This window comes from Aethalodelphis obliquidens, unplaced genomic scaffold, assembly GCF_003676395.1.
Source record: "Aethalodelphis obliquidens isolate GAN/ISIS:26980383/991018 unplaced genomic scaffold, ASM367639v1 scaffold15, whole genome shotgun sequence".
Taxonomy (NCBI): Eukaryota; Metazoa; Chordata; class Mammalia; order Artiodactyla; family Delphinidae; genus Aethalodelphis; species Aethalodelphis obliquidens.
In genome coordinates, this window is record NW_020837959.1 from 31,737,392 (window position 1) to 31,752,431 (window position 15,040).

General features: G+C 39.5%; 2 long non-coding RNA genes across 2 annotated transcripts; one reads left to right on the forward strand and one right to left on the reverse strand.

Annotated features, from left to right (window-relative positions):
• The first annotated feature begins 1,787 nt into the window (after window positions 1–1,787).
• LOC113625474 (uncharacterized) lies at window positions 1,788–4,116 on the forward strand. The gene is made up of 2 exons (XR_003434690.1): window positions 1,788–2,135; window positions 3,176–4,116. It is a non-coding gene; the product is annotated as an uncharacterized LOC113625474 (long non-coding RNA).
• Window positions 4,117–12,526: 8,410 nt separating this feature from the next.
• Window positions 12,527–13,930, reverse strand: LOC113625475 (uncharacterized). The gene is made up of 3 exons (XR_003434691.1): window positions 13,718–13,930; window positions 13,258–13,397; window positions 12,527–12,576 (listed from the first exon to the last, which is right to left on the reverse strand). It is a non-coding gene; the product is annotated as an uncharacterized LOC113625475 (long non-coding RNA).
• Between the last annotated feature and the right edge of the window lie 1,110 nt (window positions 13,931–15,040).

Consider the following 15,040-nt stretch of genomic DNA (forward strand, 5'->3'; position numbering starts at 1 on the left):
GGTGAGGTAAAGAGGAAGGAAGATTAGTGGACACTCCTAATAATTCCTTTTTTTTTTTTTTTTTTTTTGGCTACGCTGCATGGCTTGCAGGATCTTAGTTCCCTGACCAGGAATTGAACCCAGGCCACAGGCAGTGAAAGTACCAAGTCCTGACCACTGGACCACCAGGCAACTCCCCATAATAATTCTTATTGAGCCCTAACTATCCAAGCACCATGCTAAGTATTTTATTTGCCTGCTCCCATTTAAGAGGGAAGTCCCATTATTATGCCCGTATTACAGCTGGGTAATGACATCCTCCACATGCAAAGGCAGGACATGAGCCAGGGCTTTGCCTGGGTAACCATTACACTATAGTCCTGTCGACGTGACAGCTATCCAGCCTGGGGACACGAAGGGGCTGTATGAGGGCAAGTGCCATGGAGAGAGGGCACTGAACAGATGTGCCGGAGTGGGATCAAAAGAAGACTCGGAGGCTTCCCTGGTGGAGCAGTGGTTGAGAGTCCGCCTGCCGATGCAGCGGACGCGGGTTCGTGCCCCGGTCCAGGAAGATCCCACATGCCGCAGAGCGGCTGGGCCCGTGAGCCATGGCCACTGAGTCTGCGCATCCGGAGCCTGTGCTCCGCAACGGGAGAGGCCACAGGAATTAGAGGCCCGCGTACCGCAAAAAAAAAAAAAAGACTCGGGACAGTGCCTTGAAGGAGAATGAGCCTGGAAGCGGGCAAAGATAGACCCATGGAGTTCTGATGGCTAGAAAGGAAAAATACTGGGACTGCAAACCATCCCTGAGAGCTGGGGTCTGGGGATTAAGGCAAAACAGGCACAGAGTGGCAAGTTACAGAGCTCACAGTTGTTGATACCGTGCTCAAGTAAATCAAACAGCATGTGAACAAACAAGGCAAAAGGCAAGTGGCTGCCTGGGTGAGTTCTAATGAGCTGATTTGGAAGAAAAATCCAACTTGATTGACTGGGCTGCATTATACTGATAGCAGTAAATCCCTTTGGCCAAACAGAACTTGGTTCAACCTTAAAGGTATGTTATGCATTATCGCTCTGCATACCAAAATATTCATCCACCTTGGGAGAGTCTAAAAAAATTATGTTTTTCCTTTCAAAGAGTGGAATGTAAAATACCCACCAAATCCACCTGGATGGCGCCTGGGTGAATGTATTCCTTGTTATTTCATTTAAGCTGCTAAATATCTATTAGAGTAAAATTATGGGCTCTTTGCATGTGGAGTTTCCGTTTGTAGCTTCCTGAGCACCGCAGCAATAAATGTGATTCGGAGCCCTTCATTTTGTAAGGCAGATCTGCTTCGTGCCTGTGATTGCCTAGCAAGTGGGCAATGGTCCCTACAAGAAACTGTTTGCTCTATGATCTAAACCAGAGGGTCACGTAGACTCAAAAAGGTAGCCCAGATCCTGGATGGACATAGTGACCAAGCAAGGGCATCTGCTGATGTTAGACTTTCAGGGGAAAACCTCAAGACACTGGTAATTAAAATTACCTAAGCATGTCTCTCTGTGACCTTCACTCTGACAGAGACTGCTCTTTCCAGAAATGACCAACCTACTTTGCAAAGTCAGGATGACTCCTTTCTCTGTAAGCTCTTTCTACTCAACCTACTGTGTATTTCAGGTTTTTCAAGTGAGACACCTGTGTCCTTCACTAAGCCATGAATGGAAGGGGAAGGTGGAGGTATAACTCAAGTGCTTATAAAAACACACACAACCATTCCCTTTATTCAGCTGTACTAACTTTCTCAGCACATAGACTGAACAAATACAAGTGAGACGTTAAGATCAGCAGCTGTATCAAAGCACAGAGCTGTCAAGTTCTGGGGGAGGCTATTTGCCAGATCAGAGCACATAAACTTTTAGGATAGAAACTAGAATATGAATTAAGCTCATATCACTCATAAAAGAGCTGAATGCATCTGAAACCAAAGTACACTGTCAGCCTCCTCCACTTGCTCCGGGCGCTGATGCTTCGATTAGCTATGCAAGAAGCTACCTGCTATTTTAGAATTATATGAAGTCACCTCGGGGTATCTACAAGCTTCTCACGCACAAGATACTGACTTTTTTTTTTCCTCCTTATTCTTGGCTTAGAGCACAGTTGTTGCTCCATCCCGGTAAGTACTATATCATGGATTGTTATTGCATAAGCTGTCATTAAGGCAACTTGGCTTCTCACAGAAGAATCAGCCTGCAAATAATAATGGTTTGTTACTAAACCCCCCCCTAAGACTAAAAGACACCTCGCATATTTTTTCAAATAGTAAGTATTCCCCTAAAAGATTAGGGAGCTGAAAGCTTAATTTCTAAAGAGGACTTTTTTTAAATAATGGAGAACATTCCCTCCACCCCATTTTTTAAAAATATTTGTCTCTTGAAATAGTAACTAAATTTATAGGAACAAAAGAATAGCTCACGTGATAGGTAGCTAAGCCACGAAGCTGCCAGTGTACATAGGATTACAGGTACCATGCAGTTTAACATGTTTCTACCTGAGGTACATGGATTCTGTTTTGATACTGGACGGCTTCAGAACATTTTTAGATGAAAATGTGATCATGAAAGTGAGGGCCTGACAACTCAGTCTTCAAAAGCCAAGGTTAATAAAGGGCTTTTGTAGAGTTTCCCAAATAAATACATTAACACAGTTAACCTTTGATCTACAGTGTCCTTAATCTTTCAGCCCCAAGTTTCTCCCCTGGGAAGGGTGTAACGATGTTGCCAAAATGAGCTTTGCCAAAAAGAGTGCTGAGCACTCACTCTGGTTTAGACCGAAACCACCTTCATCACTCACCTTTCATCTTGCCAGATTTCCAGAGTCTAACTCTTCCAACTGCGCTTAGATTTCTCAGGTTTAATCTGCCCTACAAAACTTGAGTATTTCCAATGAAAAAGAAAGGCACTAGATTTCTGCTTCTGCTCACTTAGCTCGGACGCATTTCCCAGCTCTAACTCATGATACCACCTTAAAAAGTATTGCTCGGAATCTGAGTACCCACCTGCTCCAAACTCAGATTGGAATCCCTATCCGCTAGCCCCTGTGCTAGTTTCTCACTTGTGTAACCATATGTGGCCTATAAGTCCACTCTTCCCGAGGCCTTAATAAAACTTCCTTTACGGCACATGCAATTACTAAGCATGCAATTTATATTTCCAGGTGCAAAAATGTCTCATGCTAATCTCTTTGACCTGAAGTAAATGCAGGCACCTTCGAAACAGGAGTCTTAGAGTCTACTTCTTACTCAACAGATCCACAGCAAACGCCACTGACCTCATCTTATTCTGCCCTACTCCAAATCGCCAGGGCTTAATTAGACATATCTGGAACCAAGCCTGGCTTCTCCAAACCCATCATGGATGAACTGGATGAACTGAGCTGCAGCTATGCAACGGCTTTTGTCTCTGTGGTTTATACAAGTAAAGAAGGTGACTAAAATCCAAGAGTTCTACTCTTGTGACGTGAAGACTATGGCTTCTACGTGGTTCTGACCTAGGCTGTTTTGACCATATAAACTGTAAGAAAAAAAAAAGAATATGAAATAGTTACTGCTACCAGTATTTCAAAACGAAACCAAATGCTCTAAAGCATCACCCTGAAATCAAATTTCCAGTTGATTAAGTGGAAGTTTGGAAGAGGGAGAGACGGATGCATTGGGAAGCTGTTGAGTAAGTAATCTCTAGGCATGGCCCGTGGCCCACGGAGCAGCACACAAGTTGAGTGTTCCAGAAAGATTACATGAGTTACAACCCTTGACCTTTTATTCCCAGCTAGACAAGGATTAGTTCTCCTCAGCATGCAGGAAAATGTGAATGCATTTTTCTAGGGCTAGTGCTAAGGCAGAGAAGCCACCAGTGGAAGGACCGTGAGTACTTCCTGTATTAATATTATCTCAACTCCTGGGAACAATAGGCAAATGCACTTGAAAAGCTACCCTTGTCCCTGGAATCAAGGAGAACACTTTGCCATTGGCTAATTACTTATTTATTCATTCAACAAATATTTATTCATAGTATACTTAAGTTCTTGCATGCATGCATCATTACACTGGAAACACACTATAGCAGGAAACCCTATCTAAATAAATGCTAGTTTCTTTCTTTCTTCTCTCTGGGTAAATGTGTTCTAATCAAATACAATGAACTGACAAGCAATCTTTGAGGACTGCCTTTAACTAAATTCAAGATATAACAGGAAGGGTTATGGGAGGCTCCAAACTGCTCATTCCTTTTTCAAATTACTTCATTTCCAAGTGGATACTGCTAATGAGAGTTAAGGTAGGCCAGCCTTCCACATGCAAGAAGTAAAGCTCATTGTGCTATCTGAAGTTTCCTTACCATATTTCTTGACGCAAAGTACAATATCATTAGATTTAAAAACAAATTAAAACAGGTATTTTTTCTCTTCAGTCTTCAGGTGTAATTTGGCACATGTAAATTGTTTTTTCTTGATAATTTAAAGAGTGACATGATAGATTTGATCAGTAGCATTTTATTACAAAATCAACAGGCAATCATTACCTGGGTGACTCATGATGGGGTGTAGAGCTGTTCTTAACCCATCTAAAAAGGAAGAAAAGTTCATTAAAGTTCAGGTGTTGAGAACACAAATTTGAAAGCCTAGGTGTTTGAAAATTGCCCAATTTCATGAAGCATAGACTCCCTTAAAATCTGACTCTCACCCAGGCTTTGTGAATACATGACTTCAGCAACTTAAATTAGTCATGTGAAGGGGAGCTGGCTAGTTACAAGATGGGAATCATGCCATTCTCCTCTGTTTACCACAGACTAACAGGGGTTGAGTTACAAGTGTTTATTATTTCTGAAGCTGTACTATCACATAAACACCAATGTGAAATTCTCAAAGTGGACATTGCCTAGGAACAAGGACTCACAGGGGTGACAGAGGAGTAAACCTACGCCAGTCTCCATGCAGTCTCCTCTTTCCCCAAGGCAGCCTGTGACGTGAGATGTCACTTGCCCAGCTCAAACGAAGGGAGGATCTACAGGCTGATAGGGGAAGAAAGGGTCATTAGGTAAACATATGCAAGCAGAAGTCCTTTCTGAAATGGATCGAGTATCTTTAATCCTGTATTCTGGCCTCCAGTTGATTTATGGCTCTTATTTTCTTTTCTCTCTTTCCTTGTAAAGCTTGCCAAAGTAGACTTTCCCTCTGCTTGAAGCGTGCAAGCACAGAGTTCTATCTTTCTTGATGAATCGGATTCTTGCCAAGTGAAAGCTTTCATGACAAAATTATGCTCTGAAGAAGGGACAAAGTGATAGCCTGAGAGACTTGAGAGAAACACCACAGAGTGTTCCTTGGGCTGTTAAAGTTTAGGAGATTAAGAACTAGGCCATGATCCTCCCCCCACACCTCATTAGTGTCCCCACACCCTCCCCTAACTGCAGCTCAGTGATAATACAAAAATTGCACATATGTTAAGTCTGATTTGCTCCATTTTGGGTAAGGCATTAGGGGTTCTGCCCCATCACCTTTTGGTTCTGCTTTACCTTAAATGACAAGGAACTGCTATGTGCATTCTCTAATCCTTCCCCTCCCTCAACCTTTGGCCTTATGTCAAATTGGGAAGTAGGTAAAGTGTGTCTCAGGCACCCAGTAACGTTCCTTTGTGATCTTCTCCATCCGCACCCACCCCAGCCTTCCAGAGCTCCACATCACTCAGACTTCCTCCTGTGAGGACCTGGTCATTATAAACAAGGATATTCAAAACTGCAAGAGACCTTCCTTTTCTCATTCTTTTCAAGCCTACCATTACAGGAGAAGACTTCCAAATTTCTCTCTCCACCCCAGATCTCTACCCTGAGCTGCAGAGCTACACATTGAACAATATGTTGGACATGTGCACAGGAATAGTCAACCGATATCTTCCATTGTCAATCTGTCTTTCTGTACTGACTAGTGGAGCAGTCTTCCTTCCCATAACCGAGATCCATAGTCATAGAATTTCGATACACCCTATCCTTTCCTTTACCATCAAAGCAATGTTCAATTCTTGTCTATTCTACCTTCTATTCAGTTTATCAACAAGTATCTATGGAATGCCTATTCCGTGCCAGGAATGTTTCTAGGCTCTTGGGATATATCAGCAAGCAAAGTGGGAAAAGAGCCCTGCCCTCCTAGAGTTTACATTCAAGTTTTGACAGACCGGACCCTTCCTAATAATGGTGATAATGATGACAATGATAACGATGACAATGATGATGACAGATAAGTAACTTAAACAGTCTCTTAGAGAATGAGAAGTGTAATGGGAAAAAAATTTTAAGTAGAATTAAGAGGATTGGGAGTGACACATGAGTGGGCAGTCAGGGTTGAAACTTTTAACAAAGAGGGCAGGTAGGCCTCACTGAGACGTGCTATTCAAGCACAGGGGCATAGCCATGATGGTATCTGGAGGAAGAATGTTCCCTGGCAGAGGGAACAGCCAGTGCACAGGTTGTCCAATGAGGATGTTCCTGGTCTGTTCACAGAACAGCAAAGTGGTCAGTATGGCTGAAGCAAGTGAAAGGGTGGGAAAGTGGTACCAGAGGAGGCCAGAGGGGCAACTGAGGGCCAGAGGGTATGAGGTCTTGGGCTTCCATGTAAGAACTTTGACTTTTACCAAAGTCCAATGTGGAAAAAATGTAGGATTTCATGTTTTTACTTAGAAGAGAATTATTCCGGCTACTGCACTGGAAACTGAGGAAGCAGGAACAGAAACAAAAAGACCAATTAGAAGGTTATTACAATAATCCAAGTGAGAGATAATTATATCTTGAATCAAAGTGGTTTCAACAGAGGTTAGAAGAAGTGACCAGATTCTACATAAATTCCAAAGGAAGGTCCAACAAGATTTCTTTTTCTTTTTAGTCTTGGTCTTCTTTTTCCCTTCATTTTGAAATAATTTTAGACTTACAGAAATGTTGCAAAAAAAAAAGAGACAGTTCCCATATACCCATCACTCAGCTTCCCCAAATATTTACAACTTACTTAATTGCAGTTGTTATTATTTAAAACCAGGAAATTAACAATGATACAATACGATTAACTAAATTACAAACTTCATTCAACTTTCTCCGGTTTCTCCCAATGTCATTTCTCTGTGCCAGGATCCCACACTGCATTTAGTACTTGTGTCTTCATAATTTCCTCCAATCTGTGACACACAGTTCCTCAGTATTTCCTTGTGTTTCACGACCTTGGCATTCTCGATGAGTAATGGTCAGTTATTTTGTAGAATGTCCCACAATATAGGTTTGTCTGATATTTTCTCATAATTGGATTGCATTTTTGGCAAAAAAAATATGACAGACAAGATGTATTTCTTTCTCTATGCATCATATCGGAATATACATGGTGACAAAGTGTCTTATTAACTGGCGATGTTACTCTTCAACGAGATTTCTTGACAGATTGAAATATGGGGAATGAGGACAAGAGGAGTCAGGAATGACTCCAAGATTTTTGTCCTGAACAGCTAGAAGGATAGAGTTATAAACTGGGGTAGGTGGAGCAGGTCTAGGGGAAGCTGAGTTCATCTTTGAACATATTAAGTTTGAGGTGTCTACTAGATATCTAAGTAAGTGTAGGTTTTATGCAGGCAGTTGCATATATAAGTTTGGAGTATGAGAAAGAGGTTGGGCTAGAGAAATTAATTTTGGAATCGTCAGCATATGGATGGTTTTTACAGTTATAGGATTAAATTAAGTTCACTAAGCAAGAACATAAGAATAGACAAGTAAAAAATAAGGAGTGAGCCCTGGGACTTTCCAACATCAGAAAGTTGGTGAGAAGAGGAGAAACTTGCAAATGATATTAGAAACAGCAACCAGTAAAGGATTAGGAAACAGTCTTGGTTGATTCTTTATCCTTTCCTCTCCATCTTTATTCCCATGGACTTAACCTAGGCCAGTTTCCTTAAAATATTGTCTACCCCTTCAGGATTCCATTTTCCTCTGGAAAATGGGGTTTTAAATAGCTTTTAATTCTTAGGTCTGATATGAGAGTTAGGAGAGAAAATAGCTATAAATTATTTTGCAGTGTCTGGCATGCGGAAAATGTTAGCTACTTTTGTCATTATTATTCTTCTCTGTCTCCTTCATTAGACTGTGAACATCTTAATAGCTGACCCAGTTTTATTTTCTTTTGTTCCATTCCCTAATACTGCATTAGTACATTATTAATGCTCAATGAACAATCCTTGAATGAATAGAAAAAAGAAGAAAAAAGTTAAGGGCCCAGCTTAACCCAAAAGATGGAACTCTTATGAAATTCCAAACAATGGCACTTAGGATACATTTTGCCAGAGGGTCTTCCTTGACACCTCTCAGAGCATATTCCCTGGGCGACCACCTTGGTGTCAATTTTCCCGTTCTGTGTCTTGAGTTCAGAAGAGCTACAACTGAGCTCAGGCTGGCCCTTGTCCGAAACTTCCCCTCATTGCATTTAGCTTCTCAGGATTTATGAGCCAAATCAATCTCTCCCAATGACAACCCTCTCAAGAATGGCACTGAACTCCTGACAATCTAGAATAGAAAGATATGCTTGACCTTGGACAAGTTAATTAATTCTTTTTTATGTCTTGGTTGTATTTGTTAAGTGGTTGTATCTGTAAAACTGGAGATGATGCCTCTTCTAGTAGAGCACAATGGCTGAACAAGACCATCTCTTGAGGTGGTCTTTCTTTTTTTTTTTTTTTTTGAGGTTCTTATTCTTAATAGACAACAACATGATGAGAAATAGAAACCAGTATTATATTTATTGTTCTATATTAGATGGTTAAGTGGGCTGGTAGAGGGACCACATACCTACTGAGACTCCATGTATGGGATTATCTAATGTTATAGTATTAAATCTCACTGCAGTATTATGGAATAAATATTAATATTAGCAAATATTTAAGAATTTGTAGAGAGAGATAGGGACTCGAGTCCTTCTGATCCAAATGAGTGCTTTTTCCACTGCACCAGGCTGGAAAATAAGATAGAGAATCTATCTGAGTAGAAGAAAGTGCTCATCTGAACTCTGGGTGGAAAAAACCACAAGGCTCTGTGCTTCTGCCCTCTGCAGGGACTCCTAGACTGTTCTAGTATACTATTCTGAGTTTCCATTTTGGCAGTCTAATTTAAAGGAAAACTTCACCTGCGTAATTAAAACTAGGCATTTATGCTACAGAGACCTGTGATTTTTTTCTCCTTACATCAATGTTACAGACTTGCTTGCTTTCAATATTTTCTCCTTAACCAACATTGCACTTTTAACTCTCTTGGGTGAGGGGGTAAGAAGCAAGGCAGAAAAAATCAATGGCACCAATGTTCAGAGTTCCCTGTATAGGAAGTAGTAAAACTGGAACTCAACTATTAAGAACCTTTCAGTAATTAGTCTTGTTTTGGTTTGGCTTTTCTCCCTATGTCCCACTTTATTAAAAAAAAAAAAAAAAAAAAAAAAAAGGAGGTCACTAGAAAACAAGTATATAGCAGAGATTTAACATTGGCATCAAAAAAGCAATTTCTAGGGGCTTCCCTGGTGGCGCAGTGGTTGAGAGTCCGCCTGCCGATGCAGGGGACACGGGTTCGTGCCCTGGTCCGGGAAGATCCCACATGCCGCGGAGCGGCTGGACCCGTGAGCCATGGCCGCTGAGGCTGCGAGTCCGGAGCCTGTGCTCTGCAACGGGAGAGGCCACAACAGTGAGAGGCCCGCGTACCGAAAAAAAAAAAAAAAAGCAATTTCTAGAGTAAATCCCAGTCCTCATACACACACAGTTAGCTAAACCTTCAGTATCTACATTTGCTCGGCTGCAAAATGAGAGTTCTTATCTTTAATCATGACCTAGGGGCACTGCAAGATAATCATTAAATATATTCACTAAACTGTACTTACAAGGGCAGAAAATTGGAATAGCACATCAGAAAGATTTTTTTAAACACAGATTGAAATTTAGAACTGGTTTTCTAGTTAATTTTCAGTTAATTTAAAAAATGTTACTCTATCCCACCACAGCAGTTTCTGATGGAAGATAACATAAAATGAAAATCATTTGTCTCCATATGATTCATTTTAGCAAACATTAATTCAGTGCCAGGTATTTTGTTCATTGCCAGCAGTGTATGAAAATAAATATAAAATAGACTTACCATTTAGAACAGGGTTAACAAACTGCGGCCCACGGACCAAGCTTATTTTCGTATGGTCCATGAGCTAAAGAGAGATTTCACATTTTTTATGGTTGGGGAAAAAAGTCAGAAGAAAAAAAAAATTTGTGACACGTGAAAATTATATGAAATTCTAATTTCTGTCCATAAGTAAAGTCTTATAGGAACACAGCCACACTCATTTTTTAGATATTTATCTAGGGATGCTTTCACACTAAGATGGCTTAATTTAGTAGTTGACACTGGTACGATTGGCTTGCAAAGCCCTTTCCAGAAAAAGTTTGCCAACCCCTACTTGAGAAGCTCACAATCTATGGTGGGAGAGAGGTACACATATGCACTTAGTTTTCCTAACATGATTAGTGCTGTAACAGTGGAAAAGTTATTCCTTCTGTCTGTAGAAGTCTGAATTTAATGAGTATATTTAAGGAGAATGAAGGCAATGAGGTAATGAAAAAAATTCTAAGCAAAGACATGGAGAATGAGAGCATAATATAGGGACAGAGAATAATGAGTCCATATTGTATCTGAGAGAAGTTCTGGGAGGAGTATGGAAAGAAGTGGGAGATGAGATTAAGAAAGTACGTGAAATCTGTGCAAATGTAAATTGGTGCAGCCACTGTGGAAAACAGTATGGAGGTTCCTCAAAAAATTAAAAATAGAACTACCATACAATCCAGCAATTCCACTCCTGGGGTTATATACAAAGAAAATGAAGACATTAATTTGAAAAAATATGCATACCTTATGTCCCTTGCAGCATTATTTACAATAGCCAGGATGTGGAAGCAACCTAAATGCTCATGAATAGATGAATGGATAAAGAAGATGTGATACACACACACACACACACACACACACACACACACACATACTGGAATATTAGTCATAAAAAAAGAATGAAATCTTGCCATTTGTGACAACATAGATGGACCTAGAAGATATTATGCTAAGTGAAATAAGTCAGACAAAGAAAGGTAAATACTGTGTAATTTCACTTATATGTGGAATCTAAAAACAGATGAACAAACATAAGTAAAGAGAAACAGAGTCATAGATACAGAGAACAAACAGGTGGTTGCCAGCAGCAAGGCAGGTGGGGGAGGAGAGAAATAGGTGAGGGAGACTAAGAGGTACAAACTCTCAGTTACAAATGTCATGGGTATGAAATGTATAGTGTGGGAATATAGTCAATAATTATGTAATAACTTTGCATGGCGACAGAGGGAAAGTAGATTTATCCTAATGATCATCTTGAAATGTACAGAAATACTGAATCACTGTGTTGTGTACCAGGAAATAATGTAGTGTTGTAGATCCTTCATACTTCAAAAACAAACAAACTCATAGAAAAAGAGATCAGATTTATGGTTACCAGAGGTGGTGGTGGGGGAAGGAGGAATTGGATGAAGATGGTCAAACACACGAATTTCCAGCTATAAGATAAATAAGTACTAGGAATGTAATGTACAACACAACTGATATAATTAACACATATATATTATATATACAAAACTGTATATTATATACAAATATATATACAATATATAATATACAAAACTGTCAAGAACGTATGTATTATATATAAATTGTTAAGAAAGTAAATCCTAAAAATTCTCATCACAGGAAAATGAGATGGTAACTATTGTGGTAACTATTTCATGATGTACGTAAGTCAAATCATTATGCTGTACATCTTAAATTTATGTAGTGCTGTACGTCAATTGTATCTTGATAAAAAAAATGGGAGATGAGATTAAGAAACTACATGAAATCAGATTAGTATTTCTAACCTATTCAAAGATTAGGTGTCTCCTGTAGTTGGTCATTAAAGATTTTAAAGCAGAAGTGCTTGATCAGATCTCTGAGAAAGATAACTCCAGCAGAAATGTGGAGGAGTATTCCAGTTAATTTTACTTTAAAATACCATACCTGGATGCCTATTCCCTTGTTAAACTATAAAATAATCCTGTTTAATTGAATAGGCACTGCAGATCTCCACAGCCTGGCTTCATTGTCCCATTGGAAAGATTTGGCAACCACCTGCTGCTATAACATTTTCTTTTTTATTTTTTGAAATAAATTTATTTATTTATTTATTTATTATTTTTGGCTGTGTTGGGTCTTCGTTGCTGTGCGTGGGCTTCTCATTGTCGTGGCTTCTCTTGTTGCGGAGCACGGGCTCTAGGAGCGTGTGGGCTTCAGTAGTTGTGGCTCATGGGCTCAGTAGTTGTGGCTTGTGAGCTCAGTAGTTGCGGCTTGCCGGCTCTAGAGAGCAGGATCAGCAGTTGTGGCGCACAGGCTTAGTTGCTCCACGGGCATTTGGGATCTTCCCAGGCCAGGGCTCAAACCCATGTCCCTTGCATTGGCAGGCAGATTCTTAACCACTGCGCCACCAGGGAAGCCCTGCTATAACATTTTCAATGTCATAAAAATATTAGGTAAGAAGGAAAGAAAAAAGAATATCAACTATATTCAAAAACATCTTTAAATGATTTGGTGTATTCTGCTGTTATACTACAATAAAGCAAAATCAGAGTTATCTTTGTATTCAAACAGTAACACTGACATTAAATTTTAAACTGAGTTTAGAAAATAAAATGAGTATATATGTCAGGCATGGAACCCAGAATTTGCTTTAAATATGATGTTAAGTATTTGGAAAACAGAAACAAACAAATATACTTGATTGTATTACAACTAGGCATAAAGACTTGTGCATTCTTCTGTTATTGGAAAGTGAACTCCAATTGCCAGAGGCAAGTTGGTTGGACGGGGGTCATCCACAAGGTGAAACCCCAAGGGAGAAAACTGGTAGGATTTGGTTTCCTTCTCCCATTGTATGACACTTGCGGGTGTTTGGGAAACATAGCATTTCGAAAAGTGAAACATATTTTGATACGGCTGGACTTCCTGGCCTTTAATCCAATAATGTATCTCATACATCTTCAAGAGTAGGGTACTATGTGGTACATTTTCTAACTTATTTGACCACAAAGTAATTTTATTCAGAGTATCTAATAGAGCTAGTCTATCGTGGAACCCACTTTGGGGAAAAAAATATACTAATTAGCCTCAAAAGCTACACACCTCTTTGCAGGCAATTTTATCCACTGCTATCTTTCAATAACCATATATTTGCTGATGATGAGCAAATTTATATCTCCATTCAAGTATTTTCTCTCTTGAGCTCCAGACATGTGTCTTGCAGACATCATCATTTGAATGTCCTGCAAGCACCAAAAAAATCTATACGTCAAAAATTGTCAACATTTCCATCTCTGCTTCTCCCCACCACACACACACACACACACACACACACACACACATTCATTTTCAGCCCTCTGAGTACTCTCAATCTCAGGAAATAGTACTACCGTATGGCCAGTTGCTTCAATAAGAAATCTTGGAGATATCTTTGAGTTATTTTTCTTCCTTACCACTGATACCCATTCACCTCCTTGATGTAACTACCTCTGAAATATCTCTTAATTCAAGTCTTTTTTCATAAGCCCTACCATCCTGATTCAGGCAATGGTCTTTGACATACCTCCGGTCTTGCTTCCTTCCAGTCCATTCTTTGTGACACAGACAAATGTTACATGGGTTTATACAGTTGTCAAAACTCACTGCAACACCCAAGATGTGTGTATTCTATTTTATGTAAATTATATTTCAATAAATATAAATGTTGCAGCGCCTTGATACCAAGTAATTCAGGTGCCTTTAAATAAGAAAAGGTAAGTTAGTTACTGGTTCTCTAATGTAATTATTGCTGAACTAATTTTGATTAGTGAATTGAATGAATCACCTAAAATTCTGCTGTCATGAGTCAGTGATCTTCTCATGGTTATAAGTGCCAATAAAACTCAAACTAGTCAGATTGGTACATGTCTAATAAAAAGTAAACACACAGGCAAACCTCAACACTGTAAGGTAAGATTACTCAGAACAAATATTTCAACACCCAGGCAGAGCCAGTGTTGGCTCAAAGATCACAACATGGTGCTTCTGTAGCTAACTTTTCACCAATTTAAGAAAGAAAGAACTGAGAATTACAGACAGAATTTTGTCTCTACATCACATTCTATTTTGTATTTGGCAAAATAGCCTTATAAACTGTCTTAAAAGCCATTAAGAAAACGCAGGTCTTTTTTCCCACAAATCTCTTTTTTTATCCACATCCTCATACTGTCATGCATATAGGGAAAAAAATCCACATTTCCAAAAGAATTTAACATTTTTTTCTTCACTCTGAATTCCTTTAAACAAAGCCCATATATTCAAGAACCAAAAAGGAAAAACACAATTGTGATATTACTTAAAAGGCGGACACAGAAAATAAAATAAGAATGGCTTTAAAGAGCTATAAGTTTATGTAAATCAACTATACGTCAATAAAATAAATTTTTTTTAAAGCTATAAGTTTAGTTTCCTCATGTAATAGTTCTCATGGAAGCTTTCAGGGCTGTCATGGCTGCTGCAGAGTACTGAGAATCCAGGATTTTTCGTCTACTCGGTATGCCAACTTCAGCTGGCAGCTTCCAACTCTTGGTCCAAAGGCAACTTAAACTCTTACCATCTGTGATGGTTAATTTTTAAATGTCAACTTGACTGGGCCACAGGGGGCCCAGATATTTGATCAACATTCTTCTGGGTATGTTGTGGGGTGTGTTTGGATGAGATGAACATTTGAATCAGGAGACTGAGTAAAGTAGATTGCTTTTCTGAATGTGGGTGGGGCCTCACCCAATCAGTTGAAAGCCTGAATAGAACAAAAAGACCTAACCTCTTGTAAATAAGAAAGAATTCCTCTCTATCTGACAGTTTTCAAATGTGACCTCAGTCTTCTCCTGCCTTTGGACTCAGGCTC